The sequence below is a fragment of the Drosophila kikkawai genome, chromosome 2L (assembly GCF_030179895.1).
Source record: "Drosophila kikkawai strain 14028-0561.14 chromosome 2L, DkikHiC1v2, whole genome shotgun sequence".
In the NCBI taxonomy this organism is placed as follows: Eukaryota; Metazoa; Arthropoda; class Insecta; order Diptera; family Drosophilidae; genus Drosophila; species Drosophila kikkawai.
In genome coordinates, this window is record NC_091728.1 from 8522595 (window position 1) to 8546638 (window position 24044).

The 24044-nt window shown below is 40.2% G+C and overlaps 1 protein-coding gene and 1 non-coding gene across 2 annotated transcripts in view; both read right to left on the bottom strand.

Annotated features, from left to right (window-relative positions):
- Window positions 1-24044, bottom strand: part of LOC108074788 (semaphorin-1A) — a 133448-nt gene that overhangs the window by 41220 nt on the left and 68184 nt on the right. The gene's annotated exons all lie outside the window — the stretch shown is intronic.
- TRNAD-GUC (transfer RNA aspartic acid (anticodon GUC)) lies at window positions 8975-9046 on the bottom strand. Its single transcript has one exon. It is a non-coding gene; the product is annotated as a tRNA-Asp (tRNA).

The following is a 24044-nucleotide window of genomic DNA, read 5'->3' on the forward strand; positions in this document are numbered from 1 at the left end:
AACTACGGCAAATATTTACCCAAGATGGCGTCCGCTCGCAGGTGTGATGACCATTCCGCGGCCTCCATTCCCCACGTACATTTATATGCAAATTCCGAATGCATTTCGGAGGCGGCAAGGCAGCCAGCACGGGGCAGACAACAATGCAGCATTAAAAATGCAAAAACCTTTTCAGAAATGCAAGCCAAATGTTGCTCTTAGTGCTGCCGAGAGAACACAGGGAATAAAGACGAGCGGAAGTAAGGCGCTGTACGAAAAAGGAAGCGACGACAGTCTGTCAATAATAAAGGCTTCCGGCGAACAAATGCAAGACGGAGATTCCGTAGACTCTTAAGAACAGTATATATCATTAGGAAAATGATGTCAGAGAAAATATTTAATTTCTTAAATGGCTGGGGATTTGAAAACAATTAGAAGTGAGCCTAAAGGTATGCTAGACAATGTTGAAAATATGATTAAATTGTATTTTAGTTCTTAATTTATAGAAATTTAGTTTAAAACTTCGTTTACAGAAATATTAACTGAACTTTTTTAAGAAAAATTCAACTCAAGAACGTGAGCAGTTTAATCCCCGACACCTCTCATAAAAAATATATGAGTAGGAAAGGGCAAAGCCCGTGCTTTTGGCGGGTTGAAGGCGAAAGCGGCTTCGCTTTCCGGAAAACAAAATGCAGCGACGCGTGAAAAACATTTCCCGACTTTGGAATCGCTTCCACACTCTCTGCTCCGTCTCCTCCTACCTTTGAGCAGTGGAAAGGCAACAATAACACGGCGGCCGGGAAAGAGGAGGAGGAGGACAAGGAGTGGCAGAAAAAAATCCCTCGTTGAGATTTGCATTTAATTGAAATGAACGCCAACGGTCGACGGCGACGGAGAGGACACGTGAAATGGCCAGACCAAACCAGACAGAATCCGAATCCGCATTGGAATCTGAAACCAAATCGGACGCACAAAGGGCAGAAAGCAAAAGGCAGATACTCATTGGCCGACGGGGGGAGTTTTTGCTCCTGTGCCGGCTTCCCGAAATGAAATCTGAAATGAATGCCTCTGGCTGACCCTGGGAACGGGAGGACAGTTGGTCCGCCGCCATCTCCTTGGATTGAGTACCACCGGCGGCTTATCGGAAGGCTGCTTCATTGTCTTTTTATCTTGGCTCAAGCTCTTGGCCCAATTGCAGCGTTTGATTTGTTTTGTTCGGCCTTTCCTTTTTGGCCATTACCAGACTTGTCAATTTCGTTTTCTGCTGAAGTTTGCATCTTGATGGAGTTCCGCCGCACTAATGTCAGGGGGATTTCGGTGAATTCAGGTGTGAACGGAAGATTGCTAAAGCTAATCTCCGGAAATGCCACCACAAATTGATCAATGTTAGCTTCTCATTTAACCGTCAAAGAAATGAGTATTCACTGATTTCGAATAATTTCCTTTAATAAAATATACTTTCTTTCGTGTTTTTAAGCGCCTCTAAACATAAATATTCCCCGCACATAATTATCGATTTGTCCAATAAAAATCTGTTGGCATTGGAATTTTTTCCACAGCCATTCCCGCATATTTCAATCGTAAATCACCCAAATTATCCCATTAAATATTCCGCCTCCAACCACATAACGGAGAAAAAACATTAAAAAAAATCAAGCCCCAATCAGTGGGAATATTTTTTCCACATGATAAGGTTTTTATTTTTTTATCTTGCATTTCAATGCAAACAATTTTGACCAAATCAAATTTATTTAGCGCATGTGACGACAGCCAACGCCCGGGCTTCTCTTATTTTCTCTCTTTTTTTTATTTTAATGTGATGAAAAACCCACACAAATAACTTTGGGGCTATGGAATACGGGTTTTTTTCAGTCATTAATATTTCAAATCGCTTGCCAATTACATTGAAACTCATCAACAATTTAAGTCGCGAACAAAATATTTATAGAAATCAAAGTGGGTAAAAAGAATTATGTAAATGCTGTGGAATTTATTTATTTGCGAGCGAGTAAGCAAAAACATTAAATAATATATAAGAATGTGTGTATAAATTGTTTAAGGAACAGCCTGGATATTCAGTAAAATCGATACTTCAGGAAGGCGTGCCTTGTGCGAAATGAAATTAATTGCGAGACGTTAAAGGAAATGCCATGAAGGCCTTTAAATTCATTTAGGCCGAGAGGAAGAGAGGAGGAGAGAGCAGAGAGCTGCAGGCGCTGGGGTTCTTCTCACGTGTCCTGCGGTTGCCACGAAATGTGACAGGATATGAACTACATGCCATTTATGCAGCAATTAACGCCAGGACCAAGCGCTGCAGTCCGTCGCTCATGGTTCCAGGGCAGCGAGGACCTCGGAGTCGAATTTTATGCCGCTTTAATTATTATTGTATTATTTTGCATTTTTTTACGCACGTCCCGGCACGCCGTGCAGATATCCTTTGTGCCGGCCAAGGATGCGCCACACGTCGATCCTGGTGGCTGCGGCTTGTTTGAACATCCGATGGGCCACAGACGGGCTTCTTAATGACAACAAATTGTCGTAACCAATTGCAGGTGTTTCCGCAAAGGAATGCACAGCGAAATCGAAGAGTTTCCACCGAGTTTTCATCGAGTTTCCACGGAGTTTCCGCCACGGAGTTACCTCCATTTGCATTTGCATGCGAAGCGAAGCGATGGCTCGTCAAGTTTAATGCCAAGCAACTTTATGTGCAAAGTTCATCAGTGTAAATATGTCTGATTAAAAGGTGAAATGGCACTGGGGAAGAGCATGATGATGAGCACGAAGAGTTGCTGAAGCTTTATTTCTGAGAAACTCACAGCATGAGTTTATTCATTATATTTACGTTCTTCTTTTTAACTATAATAAAATCATAATTATGTAATTTATTCCAACGTAAATAGTACAATTCTTTGGAATTATATGTAAAGGCTTATACTCATAAGGTTCCCTCAACTCCTGCTCCTTTTCCTTACCAAATTCCCAATCTAAGTTTTCCCTGACCAACTTTTCTTTTTTGGTAAACATTAAAAATTCACAATTTTTAAGACCTCCTGCCGTCGTCGTCATTAAGGACTTTCTCTACCTCTAAGAAACGTGACGTGTTATCCCAAAACAGGGCCTAAATGATGAGACTGTAATTTTCACATGCCCCACCATTCTACCTGCGCCATGTGTTTACTCTCATAATCCCGGCTCTTGGCTCCTGGCACCCGAGCTCGCAGCGACCTGATTCAGATAAGATGTGCTTTACATGTGCCTAAACAAACAAGAGGTGGGGAGCCAGGATATGGGGCTACGGGTTGCTATACTGTCAGGTGCAGAGGTAGCTACACCCACATCCATTTACGGCTATGGGCACGCATGAATGAATCCCAAGCGGGCATGGGATCAGTGTTGCCAAGTTGGCAACCACAATGTTGAAACCAATAAGTAGACCTAAGTAACTAGGATGTATTTGAAAATCCAATACAAAGTCTAGATTATTTTCAAAGCAAAATAATATATACGTATTATTAAATATCTCTACATTATTCTTTTTATGTATAGCATGTTAAATACTGCATACAAAAATGTCCCTGGTGGCTTACGTGTCGTATGCGTAATTTTTAAGAACATTTCGACGGCCTATACTTTTTAATTTTGTTTTGTGGGTAAAAATAATTAAAAAATGATTTTCTGTTTTATTTTTTTATGCATTTTAAACATTATTTGGTAAACATTTCATGCATAAAATATGTGCTGGCTTATGTGTCGTATGCGTATTTTTTAAAGAATTTTTCGACTGTGTGGGAAAAAATTATTAAAATATATTTCTCTGTTCAGAAAACCCTCATCATTTTGCTTAATCTGCATCTGGATCTTTCATCCTATATTATCTATTACTTTCTTATATATTTCTGCTAAAATAAGCTTACTTTAATTGTATATTATTTTCATCTTTTGGCCTTAAAACCGATACGTTGGCAACACTGAAGCAAACTTGGGACTCAGGTGTATGCACTAAGTATACGCGTCACTTATTACAGTGACAATGATATGCGTCTTGCACACAAATATGTGCACGAGCATGAGGGAAAGCCAGGGTCCTGGCTCCTGGCTTCTGGCTCCCGGCTCCCATGGTTTCTGAAGACCCAAAGGCTCCGTGGGACTAAAGCTGCCAAACAAATGTCGGCTGGTGTAATTGATCAGGACTGACTGGGGCACGCACACAATCAAACAATGACTTGCAGTTGCCCTATAAATCGGCTGCATTTAATGCCGGGTTCTACAGGACCTACAGAGGACCCCATCTAAGAAATGCTCGGCACGAATTTCAGAATGTCAGTGTGGGTGGCAAGCAGACATAAACACGTATCTGATGCACTTAAACAGGAAGAAACTGAATAGGAATACGACCTGAGCACTATGCTTTCAAGCAGATATGACACGTGTTTGTACGAAAAAATGGGGTGAGACTCGTGAATCATTTCTATGATCACCTTAAGCTATTAAGCTATGAACTTTGGCTATGAAGCAAGGCATAATTAGAGATTTAACGTGCAGAAATGAAATTCTCATGTCTCTCTCAAATTGTAATTATTTAAAAGATTGCAAAGTTTTAATTTTTTACAGTGCCCGCATGAAAAGCACGTGCTGAAGCTGATGTGTATTGCCATGTGGCAATACAAGAGCCCATCCTCCATGGAATCGCCGCCAACTGGTGCTCCACGTTGCTGCTGCTGATGATGATGATGAAGCTGATGATGGCAACAACGACGAGGATGGGCACTTTGCCCGTGTTTAATGATGCCGTTTGGCTGTCACTCCGAGGACATCTGCCCGGCTCATCGCGACGTGGCTGCTGCTGTGCCAGCCAGTACTAGCGCAATGCCCTGACAGCCCCGTATAGGTTACGCTCGCTGGCTTTTCATCAGTCCGGATCGGGAGCGGTGCAACCGTAAGTCCGCTGCACAGCATCCTCGCTACCCCGCTGCTCTGCTTTCCTGATGAACCAACCGATGAACCAATGACCCATAAAACGGACGCTGGCATCCAGCGGAATCAGCTTTGGCCCGGCTTTTGTGGTTCCCAGGGCACGCGCGCTCAAACATAAAGCGCCCAGAGATGGCAAGGGTTTTTACTTTACTTTAGCCAGGTAAGAACGAAGCGTATATGCAACAAATATAATTAAAAACATCACTGAAATTAAAAAATTGCATTACTTTTTTTGTTTTATTAGTTACTTTAGTGTATAGTAAGAAATAGAGTTAAAATGTTTGTATTTATATAAACCAAAATAATATTTCATATGTTTTCTTGCTTGTATAAAATCTACAATAAAACTCAGACTTTGAACCATAACAATATTAATTTAAAATATACATAGCTTGGATTTTTTTTTAATTAATTTTTTTTTAGGTTGTTTCTACAATTAGTACTAAAAGTAAGTACACACTGACCATCACTGGTAAAGGACCCTGGAAAATCTCTGGAAACTGAAAAAGGGGAACGAGTACACCGGATCAGGGCTTAACTTTGCAGCTCTGTCAGGGACCATCTGTCAATTTGTATCGATGCTTTTGGCTCAAATTTGGGTCAGCGAATTACTAGGGTGGTGTTTATGTGATCGAAAATACACACCAGATCAAAGGGGGTTGAAATATTTAAATTAGTTATATAGCTGCAGCATATACACAAGAGTTCAACAGATTCTTTAGGGATTTAAGTAAGTATTGTGAGCTCTATAAAATATTTATATGTTTCTAATAATCATCAGTAGACTGGAAAAAATAGTGATAAATCCACTGAAGTGGGGCTTAGTCTGGGATTTATTATTGTGCGGAGCATTGAAATCGTCAATGTCATCTTTACAACTATGCATACTTCAAGGCACACACACACACACACACACATAGTACCTTTATATATAGATGTTGCCCCCCATGGATCCTTCCGACTACTTGTAGCTCTTGGAGGTCCTTTGACGGCAACTCTGCAAAGAGTTTTCAGCCTGTTCAGCACTTTGTCGGGGTAAACTTCTTTTGCTGCGTTTTATTTATTTAAACGGAAAGCCGATGAAGCCGAAAGTCTTAAGTGGAGGGATGGCATGGGCATGGGCATGGGCCATGCTTGGGCTTGGGATGGGATGGAAAAACGCTTGCTTTGAAATCGGCCAAGGAGGCTGGTGCTTTTATAATTTTACGCTGTCGAATGCGAAGCGAAACGACCACCTCACGTAGCAGAAGTACAAAAGACATAAAGAGTACAAAAGATATAAAGTAAACTGAAAGTAAAGATAAAAGCGCCACGGGCTCAGAAAATGTGCAAAGACAATGATAAGAACGGGGATAAGAGCGAGCGCAGAAAATGCTTTACAAAATGAAGGCGGAAAACATGGGGAAACATGGAAAAATTGGAAAAGCCCTATAGTCGTCGACTACTCCCGCGCTTTTCACTTGTCATGTCACTGGGGTAGGGTCGGGACCTCTACTCAAAGGCAATATATTCTCTCCTTGGCATTTTTCACCTTGGAAACGCAACAAAGAAGACCGGTGATGAATTGAAAAAGTATAACTGAAAGTCTTAAGAAATGCTAATGTAGAGTAGTTATTTTAAAGGGCAAAGCATGCACAGGGTTTATACTTAAGAAGTGTGGCAAAAAGTTGTGGTTGAAAGTCGCAGATCTGTAAGGCATATGGTTAGTAATGTTTTTTTTAACAAACCTGTAATGAAAAGAAGAAGAAAATCCAGAATTAGTTACTGTTTATTTATGATTTATCTAATATTATAAAATTAATACATATTTTTAAGCAATAAGTTCGAATAATAATGAAGTTTTATGAATTTGTAGGGTTTATTATTATTTAGTTTTCATATGTATATTATTTTTGGGTGCCTTTTCAAAATTTTATAAAGTAATTTTAAATATGTTCCCTATATTTTTTTTAATTGAAGCTTATTCATTCACTTTATTAGTGCCTATTACTGAATATTCCGTCTCTTTGTACATTTTTTAATAGCTCTCATCTGCTCGTATCCAAGTATGTACATATATAGTTTTAATGGCGCACAGTTGAATAAGTGAATTTCATTTGGTCGCCCCAATTTTAGTCAATTCAGTCAATTCACTGATTAGTTTTCAATTGGAACGGCCATTAGAGCTCGATTTGAGTAATACACATGCACATGGCATGGTCGGTAACTGAGTTGGCCCGGTTGCCCGGCGACTGTCAGCCAAAATGAATAATCGAGTAGTGTGTGGAATTGGGAACAGAATGGAACTCCGCCCCCTTTGTGCATATTGCCTTTTTTCAGTTCGGCGCTCGTTTCCGTTGCAGCTGTTTTTTCCCCAGTTTTCTACGTGGTTTCCTCCTTTATTTCTATCTATCGAGATAGCTAGCTAGCAATTTATTTGCTTGCGACAAGAGACAAAACAACATTTTAAAGATGCAAATACGACGGTGGTTCGTTGGCAAAATGGCAATAAAGAAACTAAAATCAATGGAAATATTCGCGCTGGCATAAATTCCCTTTGAGAGCAATACACGTAAAAAAGAAAGCAAAGAAGGAATGCAATTCGAAAAGTTTGTAACCCAGATTCTTTTCCCCTTGTTTGCAGTAAAATTTCTGGTATGCATTTTTTTTAGTTAGTTTTTTTAGTTACTTTGGCCACTCCAGCCGCAGGTGATACTGCGCGTATATGAATGTATGCTGAATGCTTCTCACCACAACTGCAAATGGCGAAAAATGTATAAAAAAAGCACAATTTTCATTGTTTGCTTTCTAACTAAAGGAAAAATATTTTTGGAACGCACTTTCGTTTCTTACGAAATCTTAGTTTCATACGAAATCCATTCGGTTTTAATATTTTTTAGGTAGAACAATGAATCTGTGCGGGGGACTGCCGAAAAGGAATTGAATTTCCAACAAAAGAATACATTTCAAGGCAGTTTTTATTCGGAAAAAGTAATATAAAAAATGAATTTTGTACAATTTTAAATTTTATTACAAAGTAAAAGTTTAATAATTCAGCAATATTCTAACCACTTGTACTTAAAATAATAATTGTTGGAAATCCCTAAGTTTCCTTAATTACAAAAACCACTCCCCTTTTTTTTGGGGGGAAATATCCATTGTTCGCCGCCACTGTTGCGGAATGTGTTGCCTTTGCGTTCGGTTCTGTGGTCTTCATATTACAGCAGCCGTAAAAACTTTTTTCACTTGGCAAGGCTTTTCCTGTTTCTGGTTCTGTTATTGCTGCTGCTATTTTCTTTGCATATCCTCGCATTCGCTTCGCCTGTCCCAAACACACACACACTCATACACGCACCCACCTCACACCCACATGTCCTGGGGCAAATTTATTGAATTCGCATAGCAGCCAGGAAGGCAACTTAATTTTCAAGTGAAACTTTGTTAAGGTTCGCCATGTGCTCAACACAGGAAGGAGCCCCCCAAAAAAAAAGGACAGCCAAAAACCCCCCAGACAATTTCAAGGACCTTTCTCTTATGGCAGCGTGGGTGGAGCGGGATGGAGGGGGCGTGACCAACAACAGGAACAGAAACAACAAACCAAAAGCAACGCAACTGAAGTTTGGGGTTTCGCTTGGTGTTTGCATTTTGTTAAGTGTTGAAAATTTATTAGTTTCACCTTAATTTGTTTGCTGACTGCTCTCGGTGGAGGCGTAAAGAGCTGCTGGTTGGTTGGTTGGTCGGTTGCTCTTCCCAGGAAAACGTTTTATTTTTCCTCAAAGTAAATTTATCATTTTTGTTGTTCACGACAAACACAATACAATGTTGAGAAAAATAGAAAATGAGTCCATCAATCACCACAGAGGTTCAGTTTTAAATGTGGCTTTTAAATTTACATTGTTTAAAAATCTTTTTCTTTTTAAAGAGACACGTAAATTAATAATAATAATAAATGCCTTAGCATAAAAAATAATTTAAAAAGACCATCATCAACAGAAAAACAAGATAAAATAAATCTCTAAAAATAAAAAATATATTCATCCATCTCCCCGACGGGGAATTGAACCCCGGTCTCCCGCGTGACAGGCGGGGATACTAACCACTATACTATCGAGGATGTTGATTCTGCGAAGTCCAAAGCTTGTCACGTTCAGCGAGCAACGATCAGTGGTCACTCGTTAACCAAAAGCTTTTTATTCTAACTAAATTCAAATCACATCTGCATAAAGCTTTAAGACCTTAAAGTAAAAATAGCACAGTGGGCATGTCCCGACAAAAAGATTAAAAAATTTTTTTCGTTGTACAATAACAGGGCGTGCAAGCAGGATGGCAAATCAAAGTCAGCAGCGCAGCCAAATGGGGAAACATTGTTTTAAAACAATGAAATACAAGCTGCTAGCTAGCTGGGTAGCCAAGCCGATTCAGCTGGCAGAGCATAGCAGGGCCCAACAACACGCAATAAAAGACAAAAGTGGAATATGTGCCACAACGCTGCACAGATGCCAACGACCAACAACCACCGCCCGAACCCTTATACTACCCCTCTTGCCACCCCCTGGCACAACATGCGAGTCCACTTGAAACTTTGCGCTATTGTGCTTTCACCCCCTGCCAACTATATGTATACTTTATATACTATATATATATTACTTTTTTTCTACAGCCGCTTCCAGCTGCGGACTTTCTCTAGAATCTTTGGCCAACTAAAGCCAGTTACAACGTTCTCTAAAAAAAAAAGAAATTTTATGAAAAACCACTAGGGATTAAGGGGTCGAAGTGCTTTGGCCTCTTAATAGAACTTTAACTTAATATTCTATAAATATATTATTCATTTTGAGGGAGTACTGCTTGTTGGGACATTTGAAAACATAGATTTTGTTAGGACAATCCAAAATTTTGTCAAAAATATCTGTTTAAATTTTATAAATATTTTTAAATCATAAAAATCATTTTATATGCCTGAATTACCTAACCCTCTATTTCCAGGGTACATTTTCAACAGAAAAACTCCTACATATATTGCTCTGCTATCCTGCTGCTGGTGTGCTGTTGGTTGGAACAAAAAAGTTTAACAAATATAATTGCTGCTCTGCTTTGCAAACTCTATTAAATTTATAAAGTGGGCAAACTTGCATTACATATTCTTCTGTTGCCCCAGCTTTTTATGCTTACTTCAGACTGTGTGTGAGTGTGCGTATGAGCACTTATTGATTAATAGTTTTATTGCATTCATGCAGAGCCCGGCCATTAATTTTGCATGTTAAATAAAAGAGCACTCAATTATGTGGGCTGCGTTCGGGGCGGGATGTTAAAGGATGAAATATTCATGCACTTTATGCTGGGCCTACCATCAAACAATGCATGTTTGATGTTGAATTAAAGCCCGCTTCGGCTTTGGTCATCGAGGATTGGAATATTGATTGGTTTTGGTCGGAAAATAGTTGTTTGTAAACTGAAAGGAGAGGGATTATTTGCTTGGTGCATTTCCCTAGTTAAGCTCATTGACTGACTGACCTCTGCTAAGGCTTTATTGGCATACTATTTCAGTTGTAATAATTGTTTAGTGTACTCTTTGTGTTCTTTAATGGTTTTGTTAAAATTTAAATACTTCTGCAATAGTCATTATTTTGATTATTATATATTCATAGAGAGATGTAGGATTTTAACTGGAACTTTCAGAGGAAGAGGAAACCCAAGCTGGCAAGTCATCAAAGTAATAGTTAGCCAACCCCAAAGATGAGGCGTCAAAATGCCTCTAAGGTCCAAGAACATGAGTGGAATATTAAAAAAAAGGACACCAAAAAGGAATGCTGTGAGAACGAAACTTCGTATACCCTTACGCCTTAAAAGTCCTAGTTGGTTCAAATCATTCCCTACCATTTTTATTCCCTTTTACGTAATTTATTAAAAGAAAATTAAAGTAACTTTTCATTATTACTACGTTTTCCCACCTCGTTAAAAACTTCTGAATGAAATTAGAATACTTTTGCTAGAGTATACAAATAATAGAAGGAAAACCGACACCCAAGAGATTTTTTGGTAACGTCCGCAGAGGGTGAGGGGGCGTCTAGCAAAGGTTTTTCCATTTCATTTTCATAATTTCGCCATTTGGCAAGTATCTCACGCATTTGCAATTATGTGCGGATTTTTCATTTCATTTCTTCATTTCATTTACGGCGGAGACTCCATTCCGGACCGCAGTTGTTACAGATTCTGCTATGGTTGGCGCTCTTTGGTCGCTGCACATTTATGCGCAACCGCATTTCAAAAGCAATAAATTCTGCAGCTTGCGCTGAAGTTGCGCAAACAAAATAAACACAAAAAATAAAAAAATAAAATAACACAAAATAGGGACAAACGAACCCAGGAAAAAAGTAGAAGCTGGGCAAGAAAACTTTGCTCATTTGTGGCCACCGAATATTTTGATTTCCAGTTTTATACTCACTCAACAAAGCTCTGGGTAATATATAAATTAAGAAGTACAAACACACAGCAAAAAAAAAGGGTTATTAAAGACTTATTACAATATCTACTTGAAGATAAAATGATTTTTTGTTATAAAATGTACCACTTGATGCCCTTGAATATGCAACGAATATATTTTTATGTACATATCTGAGCTTAAGGCTCTTGAATAAAATTATATCAGTCTCTGTGCAAGGATATAAAAATACGTATAAATATCTGACACGCTTACTTTTATTGAAAAGAATATTTCTTTTTTTGCTGTTCCGGCAGCTGTTTACTTGGCTGGCTTTCATTACTTGGTCTCGGTTTTTTTTCGTTTTTTTTTCCCCCTTGCTGCCTTCATTCTAAGCAAAGTTTTGGCCAAACCCAAGCAGCTTGTTATTATTATTTTTTGCCCTTCAATGGCAAAAGTTGTAGTAGGAAACAACAATTTCACTTCACCCCAACTTCTCGCGCTCTTCGCAGCAGCTCAACCTTTGGTCCAAGGAGATTCTGTGGAGTTTCACCATGAAAATTAATTGCTCATTTATTTTGAGTGAGTTTTCGCGTCTTGGCAGGGAGTAGAAGCAAGAAGTAGGGAAAGGGCGAGAAGTTCCCAAAGAAGAAGAAAAACTTTGGAGCATTCGTTGTTGCCGTTTCCTGGCTTTCCTTCCTAGTGCCTTTTTTATACCTCCTCAGTACCGAGGCGGTAAAGTTAACTAACCGTGCTCGAGTGGCAAGGTTTATGCGTGTGTGGTTTCCAAGAAATTGACGAAATTAATGTGTTTGTTGAATGGCAATCGAAAACAAGAAAGAACATCTCAAATTACTGAGTTGCTTGCAGCAAAAACACACTGCGATTCCCATGCCATTCAACTGCTATAGTAATAGAGTTTACATGCAACACACGACCCCGGAGGCATGGCGGTTATTGGCAGCCTCCAATCCCACAGAAAATCACCTCCCCCGCCAATTTGCAATTCGATAACAATGCGGGGGTGCTTAGTGGCCCGGTACACGGATGCAAACAAGAAACGGTTATTGGTTTCCCCGATATCGTTGTCACGGTCCATGCAAATCAAGTTAGGCTCTCTGACTTTGATGTCGTCGAATCGAATCACAAGTCAAACACTCCACTTGCCACGCTATCATTCGATACGTTGATGCAACCTGATTTGCTAACGATAATTTCCAGTTATGAAGGCCATTAAATTTGCATTTCAGGACGAGTGTTAGGGGCTTAAATGGGGTAGAGATTAAGTACTTTGATCATAAAGCTTCTCGTTTCTTTGCAGTACAGGAAATCAAAGCAGTGAAGAACTGCTAGAGCTCTTAATGAGGTGAATATAAAAATTAGACACTTGCTTTGAGAAAAATTTGTTTTTATTTTATTCATGAAAAGGATGTTTTGCAAATGTTTGAGAAGAAAAATAGGCAATGAGAGAGTAAAGGGTATGGTTTCGTTTTACTAAAAGTTCCCTAAAGTTCGGTGGTTCGAAAATCCGATTAGGGGGATTCAAAAATACATTTTAATTTGGCAATTTCCTGTTTCGCTCTCGCTTTAAATTCCAGAGCAGTTTGCTCTCTTCCACACTTTGCCTGCAATGTACACGTACTCAGCAACAACAGCTTATAGGATTCTTTCAGTAGCGAACGAGAGAGTGTAAGAGCTTTGTTATTTATTTCTCCCATATCAGTAGGATGAGCAAGAAGCCCGCTTTTCAAAGTATATTTATACCCTTGCAGGGTATTATAAGTTCAGTCAGAAGTTTGCAACGCAGTGAAGGAGACGTTTCCGACCCCATAAACCATATATATTCTTGGTCACCATTAACATGCGAATCTTTCTAGACATGTCCGGAAGAAATCGATTTTTTGGCCATTTTTGCGAAATTTGATAAGGGGTTACATCATTAAAATTTTGGATTTTGATAAAAAAATTGAATTTTCTAAATTTTTAAATGAAGTATGCAGATTTATTAACTGTAGAAAATCTTGCACAGAACAGTTTTCCGATTTAAAATTTATGCTCTTTTGGCCGAGTTATGATATTTTTAATTTAAAAAAAAATCAAGAAGTTTTTTAATATAAAAAATCCGATTTTATAATACAAAATAATATTTTTCCAAGTCAAGGAATCATTTCCGACCCCATAAACCATATACATTCTTGATCAGCATTAACAGGGGAATCTTTCTAGACATGTCCAGAAGAAATCGATTTTTTGGCCACTTTCGCGAAATTTGATAAGGGGTTACATCATTAAAATTAGCAAAAATGGCCAAAAATTTTGATTTCTTAAAATTTTAAATTTGGTATGCAGTTTTTTTAAATTAATAAAAACTAACACAAAACTGCTTTCCGAATCGAAATAATGCATTTTTGGCTTAGTTATGATATATTTTAATTGTTACCTGGCCAAAGTTAGCAGAAAGCTAATTCTTGTTTTTGTATTCTTTGAAATAGAGCAAAAAATCGCGAGTGTAAGAGCTCTAGTGTTTATATACTTATTCCAAAGTGTAAGTAATATGTCTCTGATTCATCGAAGAGAAGCTGATGTCATAGAAAATGTAATTAATTCAGGGTTGTAATATATACTTGTGACTTAGTTATCCGCTGCATTTAAAGATAAATGTATGTGCTTTGCCTTCTTTTCATCCCTATATTAAATGGGGGTGTATATATCTTTATATGTGTGTTGAGACTGCCACCGACGCTAATCAGAATTTGTTCCCCGATATCCGCTCGGCAGTCAGTCAGTCTCCTTTTAGTGCTTAGCCTTAGCCAGTACTTTGTGTCTACAATTTATTTCAGTCATTTTAATTGATTCTGTCGCTTCCTGCGCTCAAGGCGCCTCCCAGCTCCATGGGTGGCTCCGTGGAGAGACTGCACCCGGCGCATCTTGTTATTTGTAACAATTAATATCCAATATCTGGGTGCTGCCATCATTAGTTTGTTTTCCTCTCCCTGCTATTTTTATTTTACTTTTTGTGTTATCTTGTTTCTTATTCTTTTATGTATATATATTTTTTTTCGTTTTTGTTATCCTTTCTATCTGTCGGAGATGTTTCACTTGGCGCTGCAAAAAGCTGATTTTATCAATAGAGAAAACTACAACAAGGGTGAACATCAACTTCAGTTGGGTTATTAAGTAGCAAGGAGGATATTACACTCGAGAGAAAATGTTGTATCTAATATCGCTAAGACTTTCTCAAGTATTTCGATAAATAAACTCAAAAACCCAGCTTAATTTAAGTACAAGAACTTGAAAACATGACCTAGAAGGCCAACTTTTCCCGCAGTGTATGAAACGGCGGGGGCTGACTGGCTTCTGGTTGGCTCCTTGCTGATGATGCTGCATTTGACAGACCATTTATCATCGCACTAATTGTGTATCATTAAAAAAAAGAGGCGAATCCGTGCGCTCTCAGTGATGTTAACCCAAAGGAGCCGACACAAGGCTGAAAGTCCGGAATAAAAACCGCTCCATCTCCAGCTCCTTTTTTGCCGGGGACGTCGACCAAGCCTCACCACAGCCGGCGGTATCGATGTTCGCTGACAATGGCAGCCATGGCGGTAGGCAACTACGACAAGAGCTCCTGCAACGCCGGCGACGCAAACAGTCGTGACAGTGATAGAAATCTGTGGCCAGCAGATTAAACGTGTTCCCAGTTCGCAGGACGAAAAGCAGCCAGGGTGAGAGAGAGTCTTTGTAGAAGTCAGTCATGATTATCGGCACTTTGGCAACACCACCCGCCGAAGTGGACCACAATGAAATACGAAAATCAGTGGACCATAAATATTAGAAAATTTAAGAATGTCTGCTTTAAAATATCTACCTTGTGATTTTTACAAACCCTAACCTCTGATTAAGCATTAGGCAAACAAAAATATATACAGAAAGAGAAAAACATCATTTAGATGTATTAATCGACTTTCCCTCTCATCAACCCTTTCTGCAAATAATCCCCGCTATTCCACATCGGGGAGGTCAGCACAATGGACACTGATGAGGGATGCCGGACTAATGAGAAACGTGCTCCATGAGTTGCGATAAATGGTTAGCTCAGCTGAAATGCTGATAGTACGACGTCTATCGCTGCCCCTCGGAGCTCGCAAACTCGCAGCTACATAATAATCATAAAAATTCAAAGCTCCTTTGCCATCGCCCCCAAATGGCATCGATGATGGATTACGACGTCAACAACTCATTGGGGATGAAGGGGAGGCGACTGGCCGGAGGCCTGATGAAAATGTTAATGTCGTTGCCAATCGCTTTGTTAATCCATCCAGGACGGGTTAGTTGATTTTCCGATCCCTCTTCCGGCCTCCTCGCTCCCATTTCCGTTCCCATGGTGCGTTTGGAAAACAATTATAACCAGCTTTCCTCAAGATTTTCCCTCAACTATCATCAGGGAAAGTAGGTTGAGACTGGGCCAGGGCTGGACTCGACTGGCTAGAACTTGTCACGTAATGCACACTAATTAATATTGATATTTTCTGATAATGAGCTCCTCTCTGGGCTTTGTAGTTTCTGCTTAGTCAATGGCATTTTGATAGGCCGAGCTCAATAATATTCTGCCCTTAGCTAAATTGGTCGTAATTAAAGCGAGAGAGCAGTGCAAACTCTAGAAGGGAGACTTGGAAATTCACTTAACTTGGCTCTCGAAACCTAATAAGGCAGGGGAATAGGAAATGTGACTAAAGGCAAAATGATAGAATCAATACAATTAAGAGGGAAAATCGCGATTACATAAACTGTATTCCATTTTTAATCCTTCCAGCACTTGTTTTAACAGTTCTTCCTTAATTTTCATCTTTTGTGTCTCAGATTATGACACAGTTTCTTTATGACTCACATGAAAACTGACTTTGAAAGCCTGTGTTAAGCTTCAGGGACTCTTTGAAGTGCGCATGCAATCATTACTTTCAGCTGCTTCAGTTTACAAGACGCGGACAACTGTAATCTCCACGCCACGCCAGTAATTAGTTATGTTTAACTACAAACCTCGTATGCCACAGCCACACCCACACCCACTCGCACACCACTCACTGTAGCTCGTCGCCAGTTACCATTAAAAAGCCCAACACGTATCGTGTTCGACACTTGATAGAACAAACAATAGCTGGAGAGAGACAGCAAAGAAAAGGAAAACTCATCCCGACCTCAACGGAGGGTCGTAAAGGAACCAGTAACTTTGTGGGGTTGCTGGGAGGGTCCAGGACCCGTCAGTATGCCAGATGCAATCGGGGTGGGGTCAGGAAGGTCCTGCAGATCACACTTAATGGTTATGCCCATGTCTACGGCAGTCTCGTAAAACCGAGAGGGACGGCAGCAATAAAAAAAACTCCTGCACTGTAGAAAAATCCTTAGACTACATAGAATTAAGAGGGAAAAAGAGTTTTTGGTAATTAAGACTTGAGGTAAGACTAACACAAAAGAAAGTCATTAAAAACTGCACAAAAGATCAATATATTTTTTTCCTCTTAGATGTATAACTTTTTGATTTCAGTGTACTTTCTCTCTCTCTCTGCTTGCCATCTTGCTCTCTCTCTCTCTCCATTTGAAAACCGATAAGGACGAGTGGAGGGCAACAAAAATATTTAATGAAATCAGCAGTGGCACAACAATGTGGAGATGGTAGCATAACAAAATGCAATTGTTGCATTATTAATTTATATTATGCGCAATTGCTGCAAAGCCTGGCCTGAGATACACCCTCGCCCGCACACACGTGGCCACTGCTCATGCGGAAAATCCTGAAACGAGGATGAGGGGCTGGGAAAACCTACAGGGGAGCAGGGCAAGCAGCAGACACAGGCCGCAAGATAAGCACCATGTAAAGCTTGCTCGGGCTGAAACCATAAAAGGAGCACAAACACAGCAAAAAAAAGAGAAGAAAAAGAGAAAACAAAGAAGAAAAAAAAATACACGCCAAAGGATAGCGACAGCAGGAGGAGGAAGTAGAGCCAACCAATTTGCCACCGCTCCCGCAGCCTTTGTTTCTCTCCGGGAAAGGTGAAGGAAAATGTGGTAATAAAAACAACAATTGAACACAGTTATGATTGAAGTGGAAGCAAATCCTGCACAAAAGAGAGAGAGAGAGACCACAGAGCAAGCGAGCGAGGGAGAGAGACCGGGCAGGAAGTTAAGGGATCTGGGGATAAGCCACCGAGCCCGAACTTGTACCCGCACCCGCACCCATATCCGTATCCCAAAACCCACCACCATCGTCATCGGAACCACCATCAGCAGCACCACCATCGGCACCACAGGTCCATCCATCCCCAGTTGGCGTTGGTTTTGTGATTCGTATCGATCGATTTGATGACACACACTCGCAGCCTCCATGTCTCTGTTGCCGAAACGTGGATACACAATGGGTTGCGGCCAAAGAAAATCAGCAAATTATTTGAGATTCATATGGATAACTTAAATGTACTGCTAATATAAGTATTTGATAGTTGGAAAGCCTTTCATTCGCACATAATGTGATTAAACTTTGGGTTAGGTTTAGCCAAGGTGGGGCTCTATATATTTATTAGAGATATTTTCTCTTTGTTAAATGTTTACTTTAGGAAAATAAACTCCCTAGTTAAAGAACTTAATACAGTTATATATATTCAAGAGGGACCTGCCATGTTTAAACGCTAATGAAAAGCAGACATAACTCTTATCTTATCTCTTGAATCATCAGATTAGCAAACCAATACCTGAGCCAAAATCCATCAATAGCCTTACATTTCATATCACATTCTCGGTTGGCTAATTTGAGATGCTTGTTTCTGGCGCATTACTTCCAGCCGAGTTACCCGATTGATTGAACTAATCAAAGTTTCTGCCTGGCTGAAGGTTTCTCCCAGTGTAGCCGGGGCTACAGGAAATGGTAACTTTGCCAACAATTATGGTCCGTAAGCCCCATCAGCAGTCTCCACAACCCACAACCTACACCCCCTCCCCCATATCTTGTGTCCCGTGTGTGTTTGTGATCGAACTAAGCGCTGCTCCGTTCACCACCGCTCTTGGGGTAAATCTCCGGCGGAATGGACAGTTGTTGGCGTGTGGAGGTCGAGGAGCCGAGGCATTGATTATGTTGTTGCCTTAATGGTGGTGGTTATGGTGGGGGCAACAAAGGGGGAAGGTGCTGGCGCCACAGGCGGAGGCAGGGGTCTTATATGTATGTATATGTGGAAAGGGGGAGACCAGCCGTCGGCGGTTCGTCTATGTTCTTCTATGTTCTACTGGTTTGCGTTTGCATTTTCAACTAGTTAGCTGGTCTCGATGAGTCAGGCAGCCGAATTGCGGTCCACTATTTCCATGAGCTTAGGCTCACACACATGTCATACACTGGGAGAACAGTACTAAACAGGATATTATATTGTAAATGTCGGTACACGAATAAAATCCTCTGCTCATAGCACAATAAAACATATATTAAAATGTTATCGCTAAAGGAAAACACTTAAAAACACCAATATTAATATGCTAATCTTTCCCTCAGTGCAAAAGAGACGATTGTAAATCGCTCTTTGTGTGTGTGTGGATGGTCAAAATAATTGTTATTGTTACTTGAGTGGCAGGCCAAGGGGGGGGGGGGGGGGGGGGGGCGATGAAGAACCGCATCCTCCAAACATTATAACGTTTGTGGTAATGTGATTAACATTTCGACCAAAGCCCCTAATGACCAAGTTGTCGACTTAGGACCGGCCGGGCCTCAGTAGCGGCAAAGTTATTAAACTCGTATATGTCCATACATATGTAGGTATGTGTGTATACCGAGCATTGATTGGCGCATTGTGGTGTGCGTGTGCGGTCAAAGGAGTATGTATGTATGTGTGAGTGGTTGGCTGTGCTTGGCGCTTGTTTGTCCAACGCCTCGTATACGTAATGAGTTTGCATGTGCATTTTCAATAAAAATTCATTTCACAATCGCTTCACTGGAGTGTGTACAATGCTGGGAGTAATTGCATTTTAAAAATTGCTTATTAAGGCAGAATACGCCCCCTTTGTCTACCGATTAACCCTCTCGTAATGGCCATTAATTGTAACCATGGAATTTCTCATTAGCCCGCAAAAACGGGATATTACAAATATGTTAACTTACACCAGCATTGAGTAAGAACTCAGTAAAAGTTTGATCAAGGATTTTAAAGCATACACACCTGCAAAGAGACAAATATAGAGAAATATATAATTAGAAATGGTATATAGATATCGAAAAGATTGAAAATATTATAGAAACTATAATAAGATATAAAAATTTTAAAACATATAAACAAGTTACTTAGAAAAAGCTTTAACTCTCAGCTGCTTAGATTGCAAGCAGATGCGACTTTTCCGTCAACAAGTTCCTCAACACATGAGCTACTATATATTCTAGTAATATAACAAATGGAAAACCTCACTCAGAGGCGAGAAAAACCTCTCCGAGGGCAGAAAGGGCTAGACGACGGATCCCGTCTGTCAAATCAACGTGGAGAGCGCCGCAAAGTATGCAATTTACAAAAATAACGTGAAATATTTTCGCAACGCATCGTTGGCGCTAAAAAAAAATAATATATATATATAGAAAAGACCTCCTGCTACAGCAAAGTCAGCCCTAAAACCCAACTTTAGCTTCGACACGAACTGATTTATAAAGTTTACAAATGCGTGGCAAAAACCTCGTGACTTGACTTGACTGACGACGAGGACGACGGACTTGGCCCCGGCTTGAGTTGGCTTCAGTTTTTCGGGATTTGGGTTGAAAAACGTTTGCCACTTAACACGTACGCCGCATATTTTGTGCCACGCCCTGCCTTCGTCCCTTCTCTTCACCCTGAACCCCAGTTACTCTGTTTTTACACTAGAAAATTTTTGCTGATTTTGCGGAGTTCGTTTGCAGCCGGCGAAATTTATACGCTGAGTGCAGAAGTTGCCTCCGCTGACTGCTGCCATGTGCTTTGTTTGTGCGGCTCTGATCCTTGAATAATCAACAACAGTGGCAGGGAGCAGGAGCAGGAGCAGGACGAGTCGAACAGATAAACACAGACACACACACTCAGAAAGAATCGAAAAGAGTCGAGAGGATGCAGCAGTGTACGTTGCTCAAATATTAATGTTGACCCTGGACAGAAAGGCAACCACCGGCTCGTTAGGGCAGAGATCCCATTTCACAAATGCGCGGCATCATTCGTAATCAGAAGTCGAACATTTGGCATTAGCAGAGGTCATTAGTGGTCATATTTTTTAAGGGATATTCTTTAAGAACTTCAAAAGGGTTGAAAATAGTTTTGTTATTTAACCCAACTCGTTCTGTAAGCAAAACGTAAATAAAGTCTTCTTTGTTTATTAAATCAAATCTAATATTCATGCAGTTGGTATTCTGTAAACAAATTGCTATTCGATTCCTCATCTCTTGCTGGATGCTGGATGCTTCTCTGCAGTTGTGGAAAAATCGCAGAAGTTATTTATTCCTTTGTTATTGTTTTTCTGCCACCAGCTGGCACTATGAGGTTTTTCCTGTGTCTGCGCTTGGCTATTAGATGAGGAAAAACTTCTATCCCGGTCGCTTATCTCTTGCCTTTAGCAAGAGCTTTTTGTTTTACTCATTTCGCCCTGCTTTATGGCAAAGAAAATACAAAAAGCGGGGAAAACAGGAAGCCAGATGCACTAGCAAATAGCACAGAGAGTGAGGAGAGTATTGTATATATTTTCCAACTTATTGTGCTCATGTTTACAGGACATCATACCGCCACTGCTCCCTTTTCTTGCTGTCTACGCTGGCGGCTATTTCAATCGGTATTCCTGCGCTTAGTCCCAGTGCTCGTTTAATATGTATTTCATGTTTTAATATCTGACACGATTGCCCAACAGTTGCTAGCTGCTGTATTTTTACACATTTTTTCCTTGTTCCCAGTGCCCAGTTCCCAGTTCCCAGTTCCCAGTTGTTCCCATCTCCCAGCGAATTCCTCGAATTTTTGAGCAACCAGCAAAAAGTTCTTGCCATTGCCTTCTGGCGCAAGACTTTTGGACCCAACTCACTCTGTGCTTTTCTGACTGCCAACCTTTTCTTCATTTTGCGATTGAATAAGTTGGCTCCGATACTGGCCAAGATTTGCCAAGACAAGAGAGGCAGCAGGGGTGGGGGGGCGAAAAAGTTAAGAATAAAATATGACATTGGAAAGTTTATGACACTTATTGCAGGCAGAAAAGTTGACGCGATTGAGATGTCCTTAGCGGGGTTTAATTTAAATTGGAAAAGTATTTCAAATTAACTGACTTATTTCGACCTTTTGTTTAAGCTTTTGGCATTTAAAATTTTAATTTATTTCTGGGGCATTTCAGGGTTTAACCTCTCGACCATCAAACATTTTAAATAAATATTGTAAGCATTGATAGTTTCCCATGTTTGCTCTAACATAACTGTCCACACTAGTGGATGGCCATCATAAAATCTTGAAGTTTATTTCAAATATTTTCCTTCGATTAGCCGACAAGCTGAAGGCCAACTTGACAGTTTCTCGTTGAGCTGAACATTTTTATTTGGTATACTCATTTCCCTGAACGCCACAGCAGACCCCTCCCTCTCCGGTCCGCCAGCTGTTGACTTCGACTTATAGACGCTCTGGATTTAAGTGTTATTGTGGGCAATTTGATACTTTCGATTGAGCAACAACATTTGCTTGTGCTTGCGTTCGTTCAACTGAAGCGTGCAATCCAGACGGGACAGCTCCAGCCTTGGCTCCGGCTCCACCCGACCACATACTCATCCCTGTGGCACAGCCATAGCCCAATGACATCGCCATCATCCCCACGCACCATGGGCGGAAAACCCACCACATAATGCTGTAAAAACACGCAAAAATGGCTGCCACATATATACACAACGAGAAAAATTGTTAACGACCAAGAGTAATCCTTCTTATAATCATAATCTTCTTTGGCTTTTCTTTTTTACAGTATCTTTTAACTTAAAGTTTATCCCAAGTTTATGTTAAGACATTGGTTTCCTTTTTAAATAATATTTAATTAAATATTTGTCCAATTCATTTATATTTATTTACAGTGTACAGGGCCCCCAATCCTGCGATTTTTCCACAAAGTTCTGCAGACGCCTGAAAAACAAGTTGAATATAAATGATGTTGTGTGAAGCGGCAGTGGAATAAGAATACGAGGGAACCAAGAAGGATAAGCAAGGACTCGCAGGACTAAGAGAGATGTCTTGTCTGCAACTCGCCGCGTGTGTGTGCTGGTTATTTATTTGTATGCTAAGCTGAAACATTCAAAATATCCAATATAAATCGTTAGCCAACTTTAACCAATCAAATATAATGCCCACACAGACACTTCTAAACTGCCCCCGGAAAGGGACAGATGGAAGCTCTGTTTCATTTTTGAATTAATATGATAATCCGAGGACCTACAATTGATGCAAGGATTAGGACATTGAAATAAATTTAATTTAAAGTCAAATGAAAACCAACTTTCAAGGAAATAATAACAAGCTCGATTTAAGGAAAGTTTGAATGCTTAAATTTAGAAATCCTTTGAAATTGATACTTGTATCTTTAGAAATTCCTGAAATATTACACAGAATATAATTATCTCTTAATGCGTACTCAAGGTGCAATGAAATATTCCAACACTATAAACATATTTCCACACACATATGTACGTACGTTAAGTCACTTTGTTCTCTTGGCAAAATTAATCAGACTTTTGTTGCTGAGCACAGATTTGACTAATAAATGGCTTGAGGCTTTAATTACAAAAGGGCGAATAGAAAACCCAATTAACTCGGGCACCGGAATTGCTGCAATTTTAACAATATTAAATGTTGTTAACCCACTTTGTCCGTTGCACACAAAGCTAGTTCTGAGGAGGGGAAATCAGAAAGGCAAAAATACATTTTGTTTTTTGTGCTGCAAATTTTGTGCAGAACTTGATTAGACCGGCGGCGGCACACGACAGAATACAGAAAACAGGACACAGGACACGACCCTCCACTCCATTCCACTATACTATATAGCCCAGGCCAGACCAGCCACTTTATTTCATTTTAACTTTTCTATGACGATGCTGCACAAATTTGCACAGCTGCGAAAAAGTTTTGCCACCGAAAAAAAAAGGTGGAACGGAAGCCCGAGCGCTATCAGTGGCAAATTAATCCGACTCCAATCTGATGCCCGGACTGGGAGTCACACAGCACAAGTTGGCGTTGAACTTGCACAGTTGGATGTGAAAAAGTTGAGGAGGGCTAGGCCAGGCCAGGCCAAGCCAGACCAGGCCAGGTGCCCGGGATTCGCATTCATCACCGAATGCAACAGCGTAGGCGACCATTCCTGCTGGTTTCCTTTCCAGCTCTCAGTTACCAGTTTCCAGTTCCCAGAGTTTCACTCCAAGTCCCAGTTCACTTATCCATTTCGCTGCAGTCCATATAATTTGTTACACCATCACCCCAATGGCACAGTGGCTCCAAACCTACATATACGGGGAAGGGCTAAGAGAAATTAAAATGCAGCAGTTGAAGATGGCACAGTGATGCAACCATGGGTGTGTGTTCATAATGGAAAAAGGTTTTAATTCTTTTCAATAGGAGATTTGTAAGATTCGCCCAATTTGGCTCTTTTCCCTTTCACGCTTTGTGTGCAATGTACTACAAGCCAAACAGCAACCTCAGTTCCC